Genomic DNA, 21,493 nt, shown 5'->3' on the forward strand with positions numbered 1-21,493 from the left:
GGTGAGTGCTTTTCCGTTGTAATTACGTGTGCTATCATCATCCCTTACTACACCAGGAGGCGCCCCTGTCCCTCTTCTTTTTCCCTATACAATGTATTACCATATCTGTGCGGTTCTGCCACACTGGTAGCTGATAGACATCCTGGAAGTGAAGAAAAATGGCCCCTGTGCCAATCCACATTGTCTCCTGCTCCCACTGCTCTCCCCCCTCAGAAGCATATATGCATATATGCAGAAGCATATAGCATTACTTACCTGTCTATCCCAGTTTTGAAACTACCAAAAATCTATTTGTTTTGGGGAGAAGGAGGTGTTCTGTATTGTGTTTCTGTACTTCCTGGTTGAGCAGTTCCCAGAATGCAGTACTGGTTCCAGAATGCATTGCTTTCCTTCAGCTGTTCATCACAGTCCACAGTCCTTGCAGCAACTCCTTCTGGCTGGTCAGAGATGGTGAATCACTCAGGGGATTGGGGGATCCAGCCAAGCCTCCTGTGACATCACACCCTGCCCCCTGTCTGCATCATCAGCCTGTGCTCAGCAAACACACACAATGTGAGACAGAGGCATGAAATATTTGTCTCCTGAGGTGGAAGAGCAGTGGGAGCAGGAGACAATGTGAATTGGCACAGAGGCCATTTTTCTTCACTTCCTATATTTTTATCAGCTACCAGTGTGGCAGAACCATACAGATACAGTAATACATTGTATAGACACATCTACAGTATATAACTTTTATTGTACTTTTAATAGAAAACAAATTTTCCTTATGTGGAGTTCCCCTTCAATGATTCTGACCAGCATCTGCAGCCTACACCTGAGCAGGCAAGGAGTGACAGAAGCAGCTCCTGCTGCAACTTAAGTTAGGGCTATGTTCACACATGTTGGAGTGTCATTGCAGTTCTGCAGCATTTTCACAAAGATGATGCAGTAACACAATTAAATGATGCTAAACGGCAGAGAGGATCAGAGCCGGCACTGCCAATCCCACCTGGAGAAAAACAAGTCATACACAGTATATCCCATGTAAGATAACATTGGATACAGTCCTTTATGTTTGGGCTTATAAAATCAGATGTGCACCAAATACATATATGTAAAGAACAATGCTTTTCTTTTTTGTCTTTTTTTGTAAAGTAATTTGCACTGTTCTTCTCCCTTATGGAGTTGATCACTTCCTGGTTTCCTCTCTGAACTGTATAATTGCTGTTGCCATGCAACAGTGCACTCTTTTCCCACAATCTCAAGTAATAAGCAGTTGACCTGAGCATGCTTTACCACAGGGGTGGGGAACCTTTTCTATTTCGAGGGCCGGTCGGGCATTAATAAAATCATTCGAGGGTCGCATACTGTGCGCAGCAGTTAGTTGCGTGGGTTAGCAGCACCCGGGGCAAGGCAAAGTATTGTTCCCCTAGTGCCCCTGCTATTGTAGTTAACCCTCTTTGATGCCCCTTGTACCTGATGTGAATCCTTATTGATGCCCTGTAACCAGAGTTAACCTCCAGTGATGCCCCTGGTAGCTGTAGTTAACCCCTTACTGATGTCCCTGGAAGTCTAGTTAACCCCCAGTGATGCCCCTTGTACTCTAGTTACCCCCAGTGATGCCCCTTGTAGTCTAGTTAACCCCCCAGTCATGCCCCTGGTAGCCTAGTTAACCCCCCAGTCATGTCCCTGGTGGCCTAGTTAACCCCCCCAGTCATGTCCCTGGTGGCCTAGTTAACCCCCCTCCCCAGTCATGCCCCTGGTAGCATAGTTAACCCCAGTGTCTGCCCAAAATAAAAAAATAAACATCCCACTCACCTTTCCTCTGCTCCCACGCTGCCCAGGTCCTCTTCTCTCCCCTCTATGACGCCATCGCGCGTAGCCCGCAGGAGAAGAAAGACGTGCAGCGCTCTAGTGGGGAAGGGGCCGGCACTCACAGCACCCTCCTGGCAGCTGTCACAGACACAGGAGGATGCGGTGGATGCCGGCTCCTTCCCCTTCAGAGCGCCGCATGTCACAGGGGAGCCGCGGGCAGCATCCGGAGGTGTTAGGAGCCGGATGCGGCCTGCGGGCCGGAGGTTCCCCACCCCTGCTTTACCAGTGGATGCCCTAAGATGGTCATAACCAAGAGGACAGAACTAAGCTGTTTATGTCAATGACACCATTTAATTTACCATATGATTCATTGAGAAACAAAAGAATAATGACTTGTGGGGTGAAATGGCATAAATAAATAAATTCTGCCATATATTTGTTTTTGTTCTTACAGCTTTTAACAATACACTGCAATACTAAAATATTCTATTGTTCTGTCATCTCATCAATCTCCTATTACATGTCGTACATCTCTGGCAGGGAGTATTAGAACCCTCTTTACTAGGCCTCTGGTTACCATGACAACCCACCGACACCCTGTGATTATGAAGCCATCTAAAAAATTAAATGGCTGGGATCACAGTTATCTTCACAGTTATCCCATAGAGGGGTACAACTTTTAGACCCGTGCCATATCATTCCCTACAGTGCACATCCACTATACAAATAAGGCAGATGATGCTAAGTGGTTAAGGCCATAGTTAAACCTGTATAGAAAAAGTATTCTCATACAAAGTACAGCTAAGCTAGAGATCGGATCTTGCGGCTCTCCAGCCATGGGGGATTCTGCACATCCAATAGAAACAGAAGTGCCACCCTCATAGCTGTGATGGTGTCTACATACATTTTACTGCCTGCAATAAACATGAATGGTTTCGGCAGGATGATTTGGTTTGAATTTATTGGTCTTGTAACTTTCTAACTTGACATTTATTGCCGTCTGCAACCTCCAATCTGTGGCCAATATCTAAGTCCCTTTACTAGAAAGATGAAATAACAGAATGGACATCTGCAGTGTCCCGCTACATGTTTTCTTTTCTTCTCTTACACCTTGGTAAAAGTGTATCACTCTAGTGTCACAGGTTAGGACAGGTTGGCCGCTGTTTCTTACTCCAACCACTAGATGTCACTCTTACACAGAACAGCTGCAAATAACACTTAGGTCTAGCTACACATACAATTCTTTTTCTTTAGTAACAACTTCCTTTAGTTACTTAGTTAGGCCCATCTATACGTGAGTACGAGGATTTCTTCAAACACTTCTCATCACTTCACCAAATCCCGGCTGAGTACAAAGAACATTAGTCAAGGGCCCTCCTATCCAGTCCCTATCTCCTATTGTTGTTTCCACTATCAACTTACCTATGTATTTGTTGGAGTATTGTTATTGACTATTTTTGCACTAAGTACTGTTTGTAACTGTTGCACTAAGATACCTTTTTCAAGTAAATTTTAGAAGTTGCTTAAGGTGGGATTCTGTCATCTCGCACCTACACTCCGCACCTCACACCTGTCCTAACCAAGGTTCGCTTGCCGTGTGTCTGGGGGGGGGGGTACAGATCTGGGCTACTATGACAAAAAGCCTCCAAAACACCAAATCGACCATCAGACCCAACATCAGTATCAGCAATCCGGGCCACGGCACCACTCCTCGTGGCGTCACAAACAGGATTCAACTGTTTTTGCACAAGTGGGACCTTCCTTTCAAAAGTGTATCAGAGACTTCCTTTATTAATTTCTGTTAAAATTTTGGTGTTTTGCAACTTTTGTGATGTGCGTTTTTGGTGCATTTCGGTGCGTTTTCTCTACCTAACCGCTCAACCAACTGCTGAGATCCTATACAGTGCTTTATGTTTGGTAGTAGTTCGACGACGCCAGTAAAAATGCAAGAAAGTATACATTCTACTGCAACTCATCCCAGAGCTGACTGCTGTACAGAGGCCTGGATTCAACTCATATAATGCTGAAATTGTTAAAATTCTCTAAAGTGGGGGAGCCCCCTGTTTCCAAAGAGACTTTGCTCAAGAGATTCTGCAAAAGATCCTTTCTGCTAAAAATTCTACAAACGTTGCTGTTGACTTTGCTATGTCACCAAGAGTTAACAGATCAACCGGGAAAACCAACGTGTGAAAAGCTACAAAAGTTCCCGCCAATCTACAAAAGTTCCCACAAAAGTACAGCGTTCCTGCCAAAGAGGCGGTGTTCCTACCAAACTGCAATAGAAGAATCCGCAGCACTCTTTTTCATGCAAAAGTGTTCAACAGTTTATTAACAGTGTGCAAAGGAATAGGCCAGGTGTGTATACAACATTAATCACCACACTGGTGAATATAGAATTATGAACTTTGTTTGGCGATTGGTTTAACATTTCGACCCTGCCAGGGTCTTTTTTAACTTTGCAGTAAGGCAGTATGTTCAAGAGTGTTCCTGGCACTCTCCTGGTGCGTGTCAAGCGCTGTGTGCCACGCATCAGGAGAGTGTCAGGAGCACTCCTGAACATACTGCCTTACTGCGACGTTAAAAAAGACCCTGGCAGGGTCGAAATGTCAAACCAGTCGCCAAACAAAGTTCATAATTCTATATTCACAAGTGTGGTGATTAATGTTGTATACATACCTGGCCTATTCCTTTGCATGCTGTTATTAAACTGTTGAACACTTTTTCATGAATAAGAGTGCTGCGGATTCTTCTATTACAGTATATTGGGGTAAAACCCGTCCGTAACAAGCACTGACTACCTTTACCCGTTGTGCACCTCTGTCTCTTCATACCTACCAAACTACGACACAGGTTCCTCATGGGAGGAGTAGGGAGTAAGTTTCCCCCCCCACACTGACATCACCAGTGGCGGCCATCTTGCTTTTTACCAACCTCATAGGAACACATGGGAGTTGTGAGAACCCAACCACCAGAAGTGACTGCCCCCTCTCACTTGCTCATAAGATGGGGGAGGAGAGACAGCAAACGGCAGCGGTTACAGCCAAAGCCCTACAAGAAATCACTGCAGCACTCTTGCAGTGGGCCCTCAATGCCACCTTGACGTCTACAGACATCGACCCCCCGCCACCACCATATCTGCTCATGGCCCTGCAGCAGATCAGAGCCAAGGATCCACCACTCCTGCCCCTGTGGACAAGCGGGCCACAAATGTACTTTGTTTTCACTACCTCCAATGAAGACAAGAGGAAAAACCATCTGGTGCCTGATGCTTCCGATTTTCCTCTGGCAGCTGGATACAGGTACCCTCTTACCAGACCCCCTATTACCATACCGTTGCCTTGGCCATTAGACACTGAAACACTACGAGAGCTGCCAGCGAAGTACAAGTTTGATGGGGGCCTTCCTGTCAACTTGTGGCTGAGAATGAGACCTGTGCACACCTCCGCCCTGCATCACCAATGATTGGACTCTTATTGACCTCTAGCCATATTTAAAAAGACTCCCCGGCATCTGCAGCTTTGTTGCTGTTATTGCACTAAGGATAACCTCCTACACCAGAGCCTCCACTGTACTGTGTTGTGGGCCACTCTACTGCTGGAGATTAGACTCCTCTGGGTGCCTGTTGTTCAGCTTCATCAAGGACTGTGTACCAGCAGAGCCTTCATAGGATGGTGTGGCTGGCCGCCATCTGGCTGCACCATCTTGCTGGGGAAAGACTCTACCTGAACCTACAGCCTGGTGTAGTTCCTGTGTTTTTCCCCTTTGTCAATTGTGTACCCTACTATGGACGATCTTACCATTGCCTAGTAGGGATGTTCTCTATTACTATGGACGATTTTCTTATTGCCTGGTTTCTAAGCTACTTACTTGCATTATGGACAATGGTTTAATTGCCTTTTGCATGCTGAAACTCTATATTGTATATATTGATGAGGTGTATGCAAAACTTTGCTGTGCCACTTTCCTTTTCCACTTTTCCCCAGGTGTTGCGCTGGAGACAGCTTTTCTTTAAGTGGGGGAGTATTTAGTATCCAACATGACAAGTAGCCACCAAAACACCAAACCCAGCAGGAGCCCCAACATCAGTACCAGAAACTCGGGCCACGACACATTGGGCAATAAGCTGAAGGGAACCAGTGTGAACGTGGCAGAAAGCTGAAACCACAGAAACCTTGTATGGGCCTGACTACTCTCACTCTGATTTCATACCTATTTAGTGTCCCAGTACAGGTTGTTCACTAAGTTTTATATTGCTTTTGTGAAAGTACCTCTGTCAGGTGCCACACCAAGGGCTAGGAGCTGTGATTACCTCAACCACTGTTTATTTTGCACTAGCACCTGTGAGCGGTTCTGTTACTGTACTTTATTGTATTGCAGTGAAATTATCCACAGTAAAGTTACAACTCCTGTTTAAGTGCTGGACTCTGTCTGTTTACTTGCGCCACACCTGCACCTGCACCCACACCTAGTGCTAAACCTTCAAGCGCAGTGCGTGTGTGTGTCTGGGGGTGGTATCGCCACTCCTCGCCACCATGACAAGGTTACCCCAAAGCCTACCAGCTGCCACAACACCTGATTTCAGTGCCAGGGCCACGGCACCTAGATGAGTTACACCAACATGGCTGCCACAATGCCTCCCTCAATCTCCCCTCAAAGAGGTTGTCCTATTACAGATGAATAGGAGCCACTTAAGCACCAAAGCAGGAAATGTACTATTACTAGTCAGTCATGCAGGTAATGCATCCAATTGATACAGGGATGGGAAACTTCTGGCCATCCATCTGTTGCAAAACTACATTTCCCATTGTGCCTGGACAGCCATAGCTAAAGCTTTGTCTGTCCAGGTATGATGGGAAATGTAGTTTTGCAACGGCTGGAGGGCCAAAGGTTTCCCATCTCTGTGATATAAGGATGACTCAGTTCTGCATGGGTGGGATCTCTATGTGACTCAGAGGAGGGTCTTCCAGCAGACACCCCCTTCCATATGCATGCATTGTTCATATTCCCTATAGTTGGGCACAAAAGTTTTGAGCAGCTTTGATTCAGAAGTCTTCTTGACTGAATAGTTACAATTACAGACTGTTTTTAACCTTATTTTCCCTTTATAGTCCTAATGGTAGGTGATAACAGAGAGTGTCTGACGTTACACTGTGTGCTTTATGATGTGTGATAAAGATAATAACTCTGCAATGCAAATCTACAAATAGAACCATACCCAACAAGGCATAAAATACACTTACATACAGTAGAAAATACCAATTTACAGATGTATTACACTGTCAGGAACATAATGGGCATAAAAAATGTTTGGCTATGTTATTATTATTATTATTATTATTATTATTATTATTATTATTCCTAGTATTATTATTATTATTATTATTATTATTATTATTATTTGTATCTAATCCTGAATTAGAATCCTTTACCTACCAGAAACCTACAAAGTATTTGACGTTTTGTTATTTCTTGATAGGATCCTAAAGGGGTGCTCCGGGCCGGGGGTATTTTGGTGGATCGCTGGGGAGGGGGTCGAAATTGAAGCCGGAGGTCACTTACCTCCTCCGTTCCAGCGCCAGTGCCCGGATTGCAACTACACAGGGCCCGTATCCTCACAAGGGCCACCTGGAGTGTCAGTGAAACATAGCCCTGCACTGCAAAGTATTTCCCTTGGCCTATACTTAGCACAGAGCTGGGATGTTTATTATATACAATCACCAGCAGGGGACACTGTGAGGGGGAGTAATATACTTACCTTTCTCCCTCAGATCCGTGCACTGACGGCGGTGACAAAGCCCTATGCATAAGGCGCTGGAATGGAACTGAAAGTGGCATTAAGGCAGTGCAATCTCTAGTGCAATGTCATGTGAAGGTGAACTATCAACACATTAAGACAAATCTACCTAATCTACCTGCTGATAGCTCCCTAGAGGACATGTGGCACTGACCATAAGGTATGTCTCTTACCTTCATCCTCCGTGCCAAACCGATGCTGTCAGTTGTGCCAAGTATATTCAAAAAATATATATCAGAGGGGTCAGCTGTAGCATTTAAACATTACAAAGAAGTCAACAAAACCTGTAAAAATGTAATAAAAGCAGCAAAAATTCACAATGAAAGGCAGGTAGCTATAGAAAGCAAAAGAAACCCCAAAAAATTCTTCAAATATATTAATGCAAAAAAACCAAGGTCAGAGCATGTAGGACCCCTTAAATAATGGCGACGGGGAATTAATAACTGGGGATCAGGAGAAAGCTGAGTTACTTAATGGGTTCTTCAGTTCTGTATATACAAAAGAGGATGGAGCTGTGGTGGGTGGGGCCAGTACTGAGGTGGGTGGGGCCAGTGCTGCTAACACATGTAATGTACTGAACTGGTTTACTATAGATATGGTCCAAGATAAATTAAACAAACTCAATGTAACCAAAGCTCCAGGGCCTGATGGATTGCACCCCAGAGTTCTTAGGGAACTCAGTTCTGTAATTTCACTACCCTTGTATGAAATATTCCGTGATTCTTTGCTTACTGGTATTGTGCCGAGGGACTGGCGTAAGGCAAATGTAGTGCCGATCTTCAAAAAGGGCTCTCGAACTTCCCCAGGTAACTATAGACCCGTAAGCTTAACGTCCATTGTGGGGAAACTATTTGAGGGGCTTATAAGGGACTACATCCAGGAATATGTAGTGGCTAATAGTATTATAAGTGATAACCAGCATGGTTTTACTAAGGACAGAAGCTGTCAAACCAACCTAATATGTTTCTATGAAGAGGTAAGTAGAAGCCTGGATGGCGGCGCGGCTGTGGATATCGTGTACCTGGATTTTGCAAAAGCGTTTGACACAGTTCCTCATGGACGTCTGATGGGTAAGTTAAAGTCTATCGGTTTGGAAAATTTAATGTGTAACTGGATTGAAAACTGGCTTAATAATCGTACCCAGAGAGTGGTGGTCAATGATTCCTACTCCGAATGGTCCCCGGTAATAAGTGGTGTACCCCAAGGGTCAGTACTGGGCCCTCTTCTGTTTAACTTGTTTATTAATGATATTGAGAATGGAATTAACAGCAATGTTTCTATCTTTGCAGATGACACCAAGCTTTGTAGTACAGTACAGTCTATGGAGGATGTGCAGATGTTACAGGATGACTTAGACACACTGAGTGTTTGGGCGTCCACTTGGCAAATGAGGTTCAATGTGGATAAATGTAAAGTTATGCACCTGGGTACTAATAACCCGCATGCATCATATGTCCTGGGGGGAGTTACTCTGGGAGAGTCGCTGATGGAGAAGGATCTGGGTGTACTTGTAGATAATAGACTACAGAACAGCACACAATGTCAGTCAGTGGCTTCTAAGGCCAGCAGGATATTGTCATGCATTAAAACAGGCATGGACTCTCGGGACAGGGATATAATATTACCGCTTTATAAAGCTTTGGTGCGGCCTCATCTGGAGTATGCCGTCCAGTTTTGGAACCCGATTCATAAAAAGGATGTTCTAGAGCTGGAGAGGGTACAAAGACGGGCAACTAAACTAATAAGGGGAATGGAGCATCTTAGTTATGAGGAGAGATTAAAAGAATTACATTTGTTTAGTCTGGAGAAGAGACGTTTAAGGGGAGATATGATTAACTTATTTAAATATATAAATGGCCCCTACAAGAGATATGGGGAAAAGATGTTCCAGGTAAAACCCCCTCAAAGGACAAGGGGGCATTGCCTCCGCCTGGAGAAAAAAAGGTTCAATCTCCGGAGGCGACAAGCCTTCTTTACCATGAGAACTGTGAATCTGTGGAACAGTCTACCACAGGATCTGGTCACAGCAAAAACAGTAGAGGGCTTCAAAACAGGGCTAGACAAGTTCTTAGACCAAAATAATATAAATGCATATGTATAGAACATATCACCCCTCCCCCTTCCCTGTATCTATCCCCTCCTTGGTTGAACTTGATGGACATGTGTCTTTTTTCAACCGTATTGACTATGTAACTATGTAACTATGTAACTATGTAAGTAAGCCATTAGGACACTAGGGGTTTGGCTACCACCCCTCTGAACACCAATATGGTCTGCCCTCTCCATTGATAATAATTAGAGGGGTGGACCAGCCGGGGCCGTAGTCATCCCCCTCATGGTAGAGGATTTAACAATTACAAGCAAGGGAACGCCACCAAGGATAAATGTAACAGACATACCTTCACCACTTCTCCCCCCACCGCTGCTTCGACTTTGAATTTGACTGTAGTAGTCCGGGTAACATTTCTGGCATCATGTGACTCCCCACTTCTCCCCCCACCGCTGTTTTGAGTTTGAATTTGACTTTGAATTTGACTGTAGCAGTTGGGGAAACTTTCCCTGTTTGACTTGCGTAAATGCGCACAGATGTGGTGCACCTTGGTGAGCAAGTCAGCCAAATTTGGGTAGGTTTTAAAGAACGGCAGCAACACTAGGTTGAAGACATGGGCCAGGCATGGTACATGTGTGAGGCTGCCGAGTTGCAGAGCCGCCACCAGATTCCGCCCCTTGTCACACGCAACCAAGCTCACTAATAATTACACAGGGTAATTAGCAGTGAGCTTGGATATGGCTTCAATAAGAGATAAATAAGTTAAAAAAATGAATAAACGTCGGCCTGTCAGCGCTGTCAGTTGACAGGCGGGTGCGCTTATTAGTGACTGATGATGCCACCAGCTGCATTGAAGACCCGCTCTGACAACACGCTAGGGACAGGGCAGCCCAGTACCTCCAAGTCAAACTCAAATTTAAAATCCAATCAGCGTTGGGGAGAAGTGGTGAGTCACATCCAAGCTCACTGCTAATTGCCCTGTGAAAGATGGTGGTGGCATATACTATATACTATATAGCTGCAGTTACCCACAGATTGTACAGTCATGGCCAAAAGTTTTGAGAATTATACAAATAATAATTTTTATAAAGTCTACTGCTTCAGTTTTTAAAATGGCAATTTGCATATACTCCAGAATGTTAAAAAAAGAGTGATCAGCTTAACAGCAATTACTTGCAAAGTCAATATTTGCCTAGAAAATGAACTTTATCCCCCAAACACATTTCAACATCATAGCAGCCCTGCCTTAAAAGGACCAGCTAACATCGTTTCAGTGATTGCTCCATTAACACAGGTGTGGGTGTTGATAAGAACAGGGCTGGACATCAATCTGTCATGATTAAGTAAGAATGACACCACTGGACACTTTAAAGGAGGCTGGTGCTTGGCATCATTGTTTCTCTTCTGTTAACCATGGTTATCTCTAAATAAACACGTGTAGTCATCATTGCACTGCACAAAAATGGCCTAACAGGGAAGAGTATCGCAGCTAGAAAGATTGCAACAATCAATCTATCGCATCATCAAGAACTTCAAGGAGAGAGGTTCCATTGTTGCCAAAAAGGCTCCAGGGCACTCAAGAAAGACCAGCAAGCACCAGGACCGTCTCTTAAAAGTGTTTCAGCTGCGGGATCGGGCTACCAACAGTGCAGAGCTTGCTCATTTTCTGCTGATGGATCCCCTTTCCGATTGTTTGGGACATGTGGAAAACAGCTTATTCAGAGAAGACGAGGTGAGCGCTACCACCAGTCTTGTCTCATGCCAACTGTAAAGCATCCTGAAACCATTCATGTGTGGGGTCAAGAGACGGGTGGACAAACAAAAAACAGCAAATTCTGACAAAATGCAAGCATTGATTGTGCAAGAATGGACTGCTATCAGTCAGGATTTGGTCCAGAAGTTGATTGAGAGCTTGCCAGGGAGAATTGCAGAAGTCCTGAAGAAAAAGGGTTAACACTGCAAATATTGACTTGCTGCATTAACTTGATTGCAATTATATTTCTGTATGTGATAACAACATCTGACAAACACACAGAAAAACAGAGGGCAGCAGATCATTTAAAAATATAACATTTGTGTTATTCTCAAAACTTTTGGCCCTGACTGTATACAACAACCTCCAGAAACTAGTGTGACCTGTATATTTTCCTATTTTTCATTTATGACTGCAGTCACATCAAAGCTCACTGCTAATTGCCCTGTGAAAGATGGTGGTATATACTATATTAAAGTAGTAATAATAATATAATACTACTGAGGACTTCTTAGGGGTCTGTATGCAACACCTGCTGTCCCCTTTCTGCCAGCAGCCGATCACCACAGTGTGCTGCTAAAATCTTGGTAGCTGCACTGCATGTCCCAGCCAGCAGTCTGGAGTCTGACTTTGAGCATAGTGTACCAGCAGGGATATCTGGCTATTCCCCTGTTTTGAGACTCGTAACTGAGACTCCACAAACCCTTCTTTTGCATATTTAAATTTATAGGGGGCAATGCATCAGTGGAGACTCTTCAGTGAGTACTCCATTTGATTTTTTTGTCACTGGTCTCCCTGAGCTCAGTGATTGCTGTGTTTTGTTGGTCTATTTTTCATTGCCCCTGTTAGCCAAAATCCTACTCCACACTGACGAAGGGCAACTACCCTGAAACGATCGTCTGTGGATGGATGCCTGCCTTGGTAAACCCTTGTCATGTCGCAATACTCGGCACAGAGTTAGACTTTGATGTAAAAAGGGTCACCCTGGTATTTCCCTATTTATGTTCCAATACTCGCAACCGAGTGGGACTTAAGGGGCTACGTATCAGGGTGGTTTGGTGTTCTCCCCACTGGGAGGCACCCCCTTGGCAATAGGCTTCCCTCACCTGGAGGGATATCTGGTTATTCCCGTGTTTTGAGACTCGTAACTGAGACTCCACGGACCCTTATTTTGCATATTTGATCATAGTGTAGGTGAAGGGGTGGATGTAGGGTGGGAGGTGCTCGTGCCTGGGGCCTGGGCGGGGGGACTGACAGAGCCAGTATGTGACACAGGGGAAGGAGCACTAACTAAGTCAACGGCCTTGGTTCAACTGAGTGGGATGTTTAGCACTCTTATGCCTACGCATGCTGGTAGTGGTTAGCCTGGTAGTGGTGGCTCCCCTGCTGATCCTGGCTTGGCACAGTTCGCACACTACAGTCCGTCGGTCATCCGCAGTTTCTTTAAAAAACCTCCCAGACTTGCTGATCTACTTGCTCTGGCCCTGCTTCTCCCTCTGCCCACCCCTCTTCCTCTTCCAACGTGTCCTGTGGCTGAACTTGACTCCTCCTCAGAACTGTCACTAGGCTTATCCACCCAGCTAGGATCAGTCACCTAGTCCTCATCCACCACCAGCCCTTCCTCCAATTCTGAATCCCTATTTTCCCTGGAGGGACCAGGCTGTGGGGAAGGAGGCTGAACTTCTAGAGCAAGGGTTCCACTCCCTTGGGTAGCATGGGTGGACTGCGTGCAAGACTGGGTGGTGAATAAGTTACTGGACACATTATCCGCTATCCATGTCAGCATGGCCTCTGCCCACTGAATCACTTGCACTACAGATCACAGCAAGCCAAGAAAATATATTACTCAGACTACTGTTGGAGGTAGTCGTATTGAGTCTTTGTGTAAGTGCTGCTATATGGTGTATAGCAGCAATTACACAGGGCAATTAGCAGTGAGTTTAGATATTCCCACAGTAAGAAATACAGAAATAAGAAAATTTACTGGTGGTCAGGTCCCACTAGTTTTTGTGAGGCTATGGTATACAATCTGTTGGTGGCTGCACCTATACACACTCTGTGACACCCCCTTTACACTGTGCAAGCAGTACTGAACTTAGATATGCCTTGCGTAAGAAATAGAGAAATCAGAAAATATAGTAGAGGGGCCACTAGTTTTTAGGGGGCTGTGGAATACAATCTGTTGGTGGCTGCACCTATACACACTCTGTGACACCCCCTTTACAATAAGAAATACAGAAATCAGAAAATATAGTAGAGGGCCCAATAAAATAGTACTAAGCACTTCTTAGAGGGTCTGTATGCAACACCTAATGTCCCCTTTCTGCCAGCAGCCGATCACCACAGTGTGCTGCTGAAATCGTGGTAGCTGCACTGCAAGTCCCAGCCAGCAGTCTGTAGTAATACAATTTAAAAACGATATTTGAAGCCCTTACAAGGGCTGTTTGATTGTTTCACTAGTATTCTCTGCCTACTGGAACGCTAATTCACTCCCTAACTCTTTCCCTGACCAGCAGCAGCTCTCTCTCTAATCTTTTCCAGCATGCATGTGAGCCGAGCCTCGGCAGCCGAGATTTTTATATGGCAGGGTCATCTGATCTGGCCAACCAATCGCTGCTATTGACATGTATGGGTCCTCCGTGATCGCAGGATGTACCAACGAGTCTCCTGCATGTTTATTGGCTGAGAAATAGCGCCCAAGCTTACAGGAAACGGATGATGAGATTTTCTTGAGTATCGCGAGATGCTCGCCCGAGTAACAAGTACCATCGAGTACCCTAATACTCGATCGAGTACCAACCTCGGACGATTATGCTCGCTCATCCCTATTAATAACTAAATACTTATTTTCCACTATAATTTGCAAATAAATTCTTTCGAAACCAGACAATGTGATTTTGTGGATTTGTTTTCTCATTTTGTCTCTCATAGTTGAGGTCTACCTATGACGTTAGTTACATAGGCCTCTCTCATCTTTTTAAGTGGAAGAACTTGCACAATTGGGGGCTGATTAAATGCTTTTTTCCCCCACTTTAGATAGATAGATAGATAGATAGATAGATAGATAGATAGATAGATAGGAGATAGATAGGAGATAGATAGGAGATAGATAGGAGATAGATAGGAGATAGATAGATAGATAGATAGATGATAGATAGATAGATAGATAGATAGATAGGAGATAGATAGATAGATAGATAGATAGATAGGAGATAGATTTAATAAATTAGCCATGACAACATCATGTGACAGAGAGTTCCATAGTCTTACCGCTCTTAGGCTATGTTCACATTACGTGAACACCCGGCCGTTCCGTGACCTTCCGGTACTTTACCGGGGTAGATAGATAGATAGTTAGATAGATAGATAGATAGATAGATAGATAGATAGGAGATAGATAGATAGATGATAGATAGATAGATAGATAGATAGATAGATAGTTAGATAGATAGATAGATAGATATGAGAGAGAGAGACAGATAGATAGAAGAATAGCGGATATACAGTATACTCTGACACCACAGTATAAGAGTAAAACTCCTGTGATAATATTCTCACAGAAAAAAAACAGCTCTATGGCCACCTGATAATCCAAAACATTTGATTATCCAGAACATCTGAATATCCCACTCCTATTAGGCCTTATCATGCTGTATAGTTATACTATTCTTTTTTCACTTATTCCATAAGATAGATCAGCGTTCCATCCTTATGGTAATCTTCTCTGTATTGCTCCAGTCATAAAAAAAAATATTAAGGGCGTATTTGTTTATCCCAGGCTGGTATTTAGAGATATGAGATATAACTTTTACTATATTTAATTTACGTAATAGAAAAATGTAAGTTTTTAGGGAAGTCAGCTGTTTATTACCTTATGATCCGGTATTTGGAATATTCTCTTTCCATATAGACGATAACCAGGTGTCCATTGTATCCACACCTGCGTGCCCTCTTATGCCATGCTCAGGGCTGGGCACAGCACACCCTGACACATTGGTCTGTGCGGCTTATTAAGTCCTTTATATGTCTTGTTAATGAACCAGCCAAGCTTCTTAATGTCAAGTTTTCCTGGAGAAGGAAGGGCTGTGTCCCTGACTAATGGAGTGGCGGTTTCTGTAGATAAGAGTGGGTAGAGTCCACATGTCACCGCTCAGTCCACCAGCAATCATTAACCAGGGGCTCCATTCACTTTATTTCAGATCACATCTTCTGAACTTGGAGTGTATACACAATGCTGGGAAAGTTATTTCTAATTATAGATGCTTATTCGATGGACAGAGCCCCTAGTGGACTGCACTGGTATAACTTTTTGTTTTGGCTAGATCAGTGGCCAAGGGACATGACAACATTATTTCTGGATCTCCTGGATCTCCTCTCACCTCCAACTGCACTTTTAGTGTCTCCCACACCACCTGCTCTCCTCGTCCCCTCACTGTTGGTGTCCCCCAAGGCTCTGTCCTCAGGAGCCTTCTATTCTACATCTACACTTTTTGCCTGGGAAACATCATAAAATCCCATGGCTTCAAGTACCACCTCTATGACGACTATACTCAAATCTACCTCTCTGCCCTGGATGTCAACTTTCTGCTATCCAGAATCCCACAGTGTCTATCGGTTATATCTTCCTCCATCTTCTCCTGCTTTCTAAAACTCAACATGGACAAAACAAAACTAATTATATTTCCCCCATCTTGTTCCACTCCTCCATCTAATCTCTTTCTCACAGTCAATGGCTGCACTCTGTCCCCCATCCCCCAAGTCCACTGTCTTATGGTCACTTTTGACCCTTTTATACCACATATTCAGGCCCTGACACCTCTTGCCACCTTCACTTCAAAACATTTCCCTGATGCGCTCTTTTTTCAACCCTGACTCAACCATATTCGGTGGATAAGTGTCCCGTGGAATAGAAGGCAACAATCAGCCGACGTCATTCATGTTGGCTGATCGTTGCGTTATTTATATATTAAGCATGTTGAAAAACAAACGACTGGGATAGCAGCGATCTGCTGCCGTCGCTCTGCAGAACAGAAGCGGCGTCAGCAAAGCACCACTATCCTCTATGTGCTGCCCGTACGATCTAGCGATCACCCGGGCAGCCCTCTTGCAGTTCCCCGTGGCCCCTCCCGCACTCACCCGCTTGCTGCTGCTGCCGCCTGCAATAGCGGTGGCAGCAAGCAGGGAACGAGAATCAAACTAGCGCTAATAGCGCTCGTTTGCTCCTTGTAGTCACCCCGTGAAATAGGGGCTTAACTCCCCCACTCTCCTCCAGTTTATCCGTAACTCTGCTGCCTGACTACTCCTCCTCTCCCCTCACTTTGCCTGTGCCTCTCCCCTCTGCCAATACATTTGCTGGCTCCCCATTTCCCAACAAATGTATTTTAAACTATTGACCATGACAACCTGTCCCTTCCGTACATCTCTGACCTGATATCCTGCTACCGTCCCTCACGCAACCTCCAATCTTCCAATGATCTCTTTTTGTGCTCCCCCCTTGTTTGTGGCTCACACAACCACCTCCAAGATTTTGCCCAAGCCTCCCCTATACTCTGGAACTTACTACACCAACATATCCAGCTCTCATCCTCTATAAACACCTTCAAAAGCACCTTCTTTAAACTAGGCTATAATTTATAATAACTCTGCACCATACTTTGACTAGCTGCCCCCTTATCTACTGTCTCCCTCTCCTTACGGTGTAGATTGTAAGCCCTCGCGAGCAGGGTCCTCTATCCTTATGTACAAATCTGCCATTTGCCTTCATGAAATGTGTTTTGATTTTGTAATGTTCTGCTTGTTATTCCTTGTTGTTTGTATAGCGCTCTGGAGTCAAGTGTGCTTTAAAAATAATTAATATTCCACTACAGGAATGACCCTTTACCTTACTCATTTAGCTCACAAATATAACACCCTTCTTTTTACCTGGAAATAAAGACGATCATATTCAGGAGACATTAGGGATAGCAATGTGTGGTGTGGTACCCCTTGGGTTAGTGTAGTCACAGATGGCCGGAGTGGTGTAGTGACCCTCCTGGACTATGGGAACTGCCACCCACAGAAAGGGGAAGATTGTGGTGTTTACTGTGTCGGTGTGAGGCGAAGAATCACAGAGTCTCTTTATCATAAATAAGCCCGTCTTTACTAAAAAAGAAGGTTATTGCCTTGACAGTAGACATTTCTCTTGATAAAGCACTTGATAAAGCACTTGATAATACTTGTAGACAAATACTGGACAATACAGCGACCAGATCTGCGATAGGAATATAGTAGAGAGCGTACAGCCGTGCTGACTGAGTAGCGTGTTGAGAGATAAAAAGAATCAGAGTAGCAGAGAGAAGGATGTCGTATGAGTCTCAACCCAAGTAGTACTGTGCTCTGCCGGGATGTTGGAGGATGAGGTAGAAGAATACTTAAACGAAGAAGAAGAGAATACTTGTGTCCGTGTATTGACTTTTGGGTCTTCACACCACCTTATGCCTACCAGTGTCGGCTGATCATCCTATGAGGGTGACACAAGGCCCCAGACCTTGTTACCTGGGATGAGCAGAATGCTGAGTGTTCTCTGCTGACAACCGTGCTGCGAGATAGAGTTCCTAGGCCTTAGTAACTTTGCTCTATCTGGATCAGTTCCTAGCTTACTGCTGTCTGTGGATACTGTCCTGCTCTGTGACTCTCCTAGACCACGGTGTGGGTTGAGGTTGTCTCTGACTTGTCCTCTCCTGTGAGGGTTTTAGCACTGCATAGTGTTGTGTAGCATTACTGAGAAGAAAATGGTTAGCTGTGTATTGTCTTGCTCCCTACCCATGCAGGGTTCTAAGACTGAACTTGAGTAGGGGACCTGGCAGAGGGCCAAGGCCCAAAGAGGACCACTCTAGAGCAGTGCTTCTCAATTCCAGTCCTCAGGCCTCACCAACAGGTCATGTTTTCAGGATTTCCTTAGTATTTCACAAGTGATATAATTATACTCAGTGCATCAGGTATTATCACAGCTGGTCTTTGTATGGGAAATCCTCAAAACATGACCTGTTGGTGAGGCCTGAGGACTGTAATTGAGAAGCACTGCTCTAAAGAGCTGTCTAGCTTGCATCCTTCTTTTATAATGTCCAACACGAAAGACCTACACACTTGTCTACCCATGTGACCTCCTTCCTCAGCATATCTAAAGTGCGCTGTGAGTGGGTGAAGAGTGCAATAGAAGAAGTAAGAAGATAGGTGCTAGGAAAGAAGAAGAACAGATTCTATAGGTCCACAGATTCATGTGACATACAGACAAACAATAACCCTTTACATACTTCAGCCGTGTAGCATCTGAATATACATATCTAATACAGCGACATCTAGTGGCAAAACTTTATCATTACCTTCATTGCCACTTTTACACGATAAGTACAGGCTTTTATGAAGGGTGTAACCAACAGCCACACCCGTGGTGGGACACCACTTATGCTATTTTTAGGGAACATGGCTATATTCAGGAGGCACGTTGTGTAGCATAGTTAAATACAGGAGGAACATAGCACAATTTAGCACAGTTTTATTTAGGAGACACCATCTGTAGCTCTGTTATATTCAGGGGCACAGTCCGTGGCATTTATCTGTATTATTTGACACATTTTTTAGAGGCTACAATTTATGATATGATTTTCAGGGGTTGCAGTGTCCTGTGTCATCAAGGTCAGATGGAGAAGAAAATAAAAGAGAACAACTTTATTCATAGACGAGATATAAATATATATAAAGGTTCTGAGCTTGGTCCTGGTACTATATTTATTGAGAATGGTATTTGTGCTCTAAGTTTAGTTCTGGAACTGTATTTATGTAATGTGCTTTGTTCTGAGTACTGAGCTTGTGTCATGATTGTACCTGATAAACCCTTAGTTTCAAGCTCTGGCCGCCAGCTTTGGCCGTTGCGGCAACATTTACATGTACTGTGCTTTTATCTGGTAAGGTATTTATTAGGATTGGCCCTAATACTGGATATAAGTACTGAACTTAGCTCTGAAACTGCATTTATGTAATAAGCTTAGTTCTGGTACTGTATTTACTTACATTGGTCCTTGTACTGGATATAAGTACTGGGCTTGGTTCTGATACTGTATTTATGCAATGATCTTAGTTCTGGTGTTTATAAACCGGACTTAATGCTAATCCTAATGCTAATAATTCGATCCCATTATAGTCTATGGGAAAAAAAATTGTGGCACGTGGAAATGAAAATTCGACCACTTGGAGGTCACCAAGTCCCCCATGAAACCTCCCTAAACGATGCAAACACCTCCGGAATGACACTAGGACATTAGGGGGAGCATGCCTGGGTGCACCCAACACCCCAAAATCGCAGTATAATGCCACTCTCTGCAGTTGCGAAGGAAAAATATTTGCGAACGCTTTACGAACATTTATGGCAATGTTCACACATTTTGTTTGTATTACTTGCGCAGTGTTACATACATGATTCCAAGGTGCGTCATGTTATTCGCACGTATCACGCGTAATGCTGTATGAACGTTACTGGAACAGTATGTATGACGCGCCTTTTACTGGGCTACTGGAACAATATGTATCACGTGCCTTTTACTGGGCATTTGAAACAGTACATATCAGGTGCCCTTAGTGGCCTACTGGAACAGTATGTATAACGTGCCCTTAGTGGCCTACTGGAACAGTATGTATAACGTGCCCTTAGTGGTGTTAAACAGGGACACTATAAGTCACTTGTACACACTGGTACTGGAATGAATACACCTGCTAATGCTGCTGCTGCTGTTATATCATCTATGTCTTAGCACTGAGAAGAGCTTTTGATTCAGAGATGACTTTTTCGCTGGATCTTAGCCCTGAAAAGGACTTTTGGGTTCTGTAGTAAGCCTGACTAACCAAAACGCTACTAAAACCTTTCCCTGGCTAGGTTGAAAGCTCATCTGCGGTCGAGAGGTGGGAGCCAAGTATTTAAGATTCGAGGTCATGTGGTTTCGCCATCCAATAAGGGTAGACGTTGTTTTCGCGCTGCGTGCGTACTCCCAGGGTCCCTCACGGCCTCCCTGCATGGTCATTGGATTAAAAAAAGCTCCAACTGCGATGGGAGGGCTTTTGAATGTTTCCCGCGTATTCGCCTCACTACTCGATTGAATTCGAATCTTTCGAATACAGCAATATTCGATCGAATACCTACTCGATCGAATCATATTTGCTCATCTCTACTAACTACTATATTGTGGCACAAAGGGGTGCCAAAATTGAGGTCCCAAATTGGGCACCACTAAAGTGTGGAGCAATATACAGGTGTATATATATATATATATATATATATATATATATATATACTTATATATGTACAATGCATTTGAAAAGTCTTCAGACCCTTTAACTTTTTTACACTTTTTTAGGTTGCGGCCACCATCTTTCTGCCTTCAGTACTCCATAATAATAAGTGAGAACAGAATCATAAAAATCTTTGCTAATGTATTGAAAAGGTAAACTTACAATCTCCATCACCATCAGTATTAAAGAGGACCTCCGACACGGGGGGTGACAGGCTCCCGACCCCCTGTTAGATCCCCCTATACTCACGTGATCCCGCCGGGTCCCGCTTCCTGAGCCGGTCGGGTGACGGAGATTTCAGCGCCCGAAGCCCGGCGCGCGCGCTGAGAGATGAGTCCGATGCCCATAGAGAATGACGGAGCATCGGACTCCCCATTCATTCTCTATGAGCATCTGACTCTGCTGTCAGCGTGCGCGCCGGGCTTCGGGCGCTGATATCTCCGTGACCCGACCGGCTCAGGAAGTGGGACCCGGCGGGATCACGTGAGTATAGGGGGATCTAACAGGGGGTCGGGAGCCTGTCACCTCGGCATGGGGGGTGACAGGTGTCCTTTAAGAAAAGTGGGGGGTGTTGATTCCGTGTCTGTTAATAGCACATATTCCCTTGGCGAGGTGTAGTTTAAGAAAACCAGACAAGCGTTGTGGTACTTTACTAAAAGTTGGCTGGAGTTCTCAAGGTACAGTTCTTGTCATAAAGATGATATGGCTGAAAGTCTCAGATGGGTTATTGTACAGTGTGTGCTGAAATCACTAAGGGTCCTATTACACAGAGCGATTTTTA

At 44.4% G+C, this 21,493-nt stretch overlaps 1 protein-coding gene across 1 annotated transcript in view; it reads right to left on the reverse strand.

Annotated features, from left to right (window-relative positions):
- Positions 1–15,488, reverse strand: part of IGSF5 (immunoglobulin superfamily member 5) — a 41,128-nt gene extending 25,640 nt beyond the window's left edge. The window contains exon 1 of the mRNA XM_069944916.1: positions 15,263–15,488. The gene's annotated coding sequence lies outside the window, so the exon portion shown is untranslated. The remainder of the gene's footprint in view (positions 1–15,262) is intronic.
- Between the last annotated feature and the right edge of the window lie 6,005 nt (positions 15,489–21,493).

This window comes from Dendropsophus ebraccatus, chromosome 11 (assembly GCF_027789765.1).
Source record: "Dendropsophus ebraccatus isolate aDenEbr1 chromosome 11, aDenEbr1.pat, whole genome shotgun sequence".
Classification (NCBI taxonomy): domain Eukaryota; kingdom Metazoa; phylum Chordata; class Amphibia; order Anura; family Hylidae; genus Dendropsophus; species Dendropsophus ebraccatus.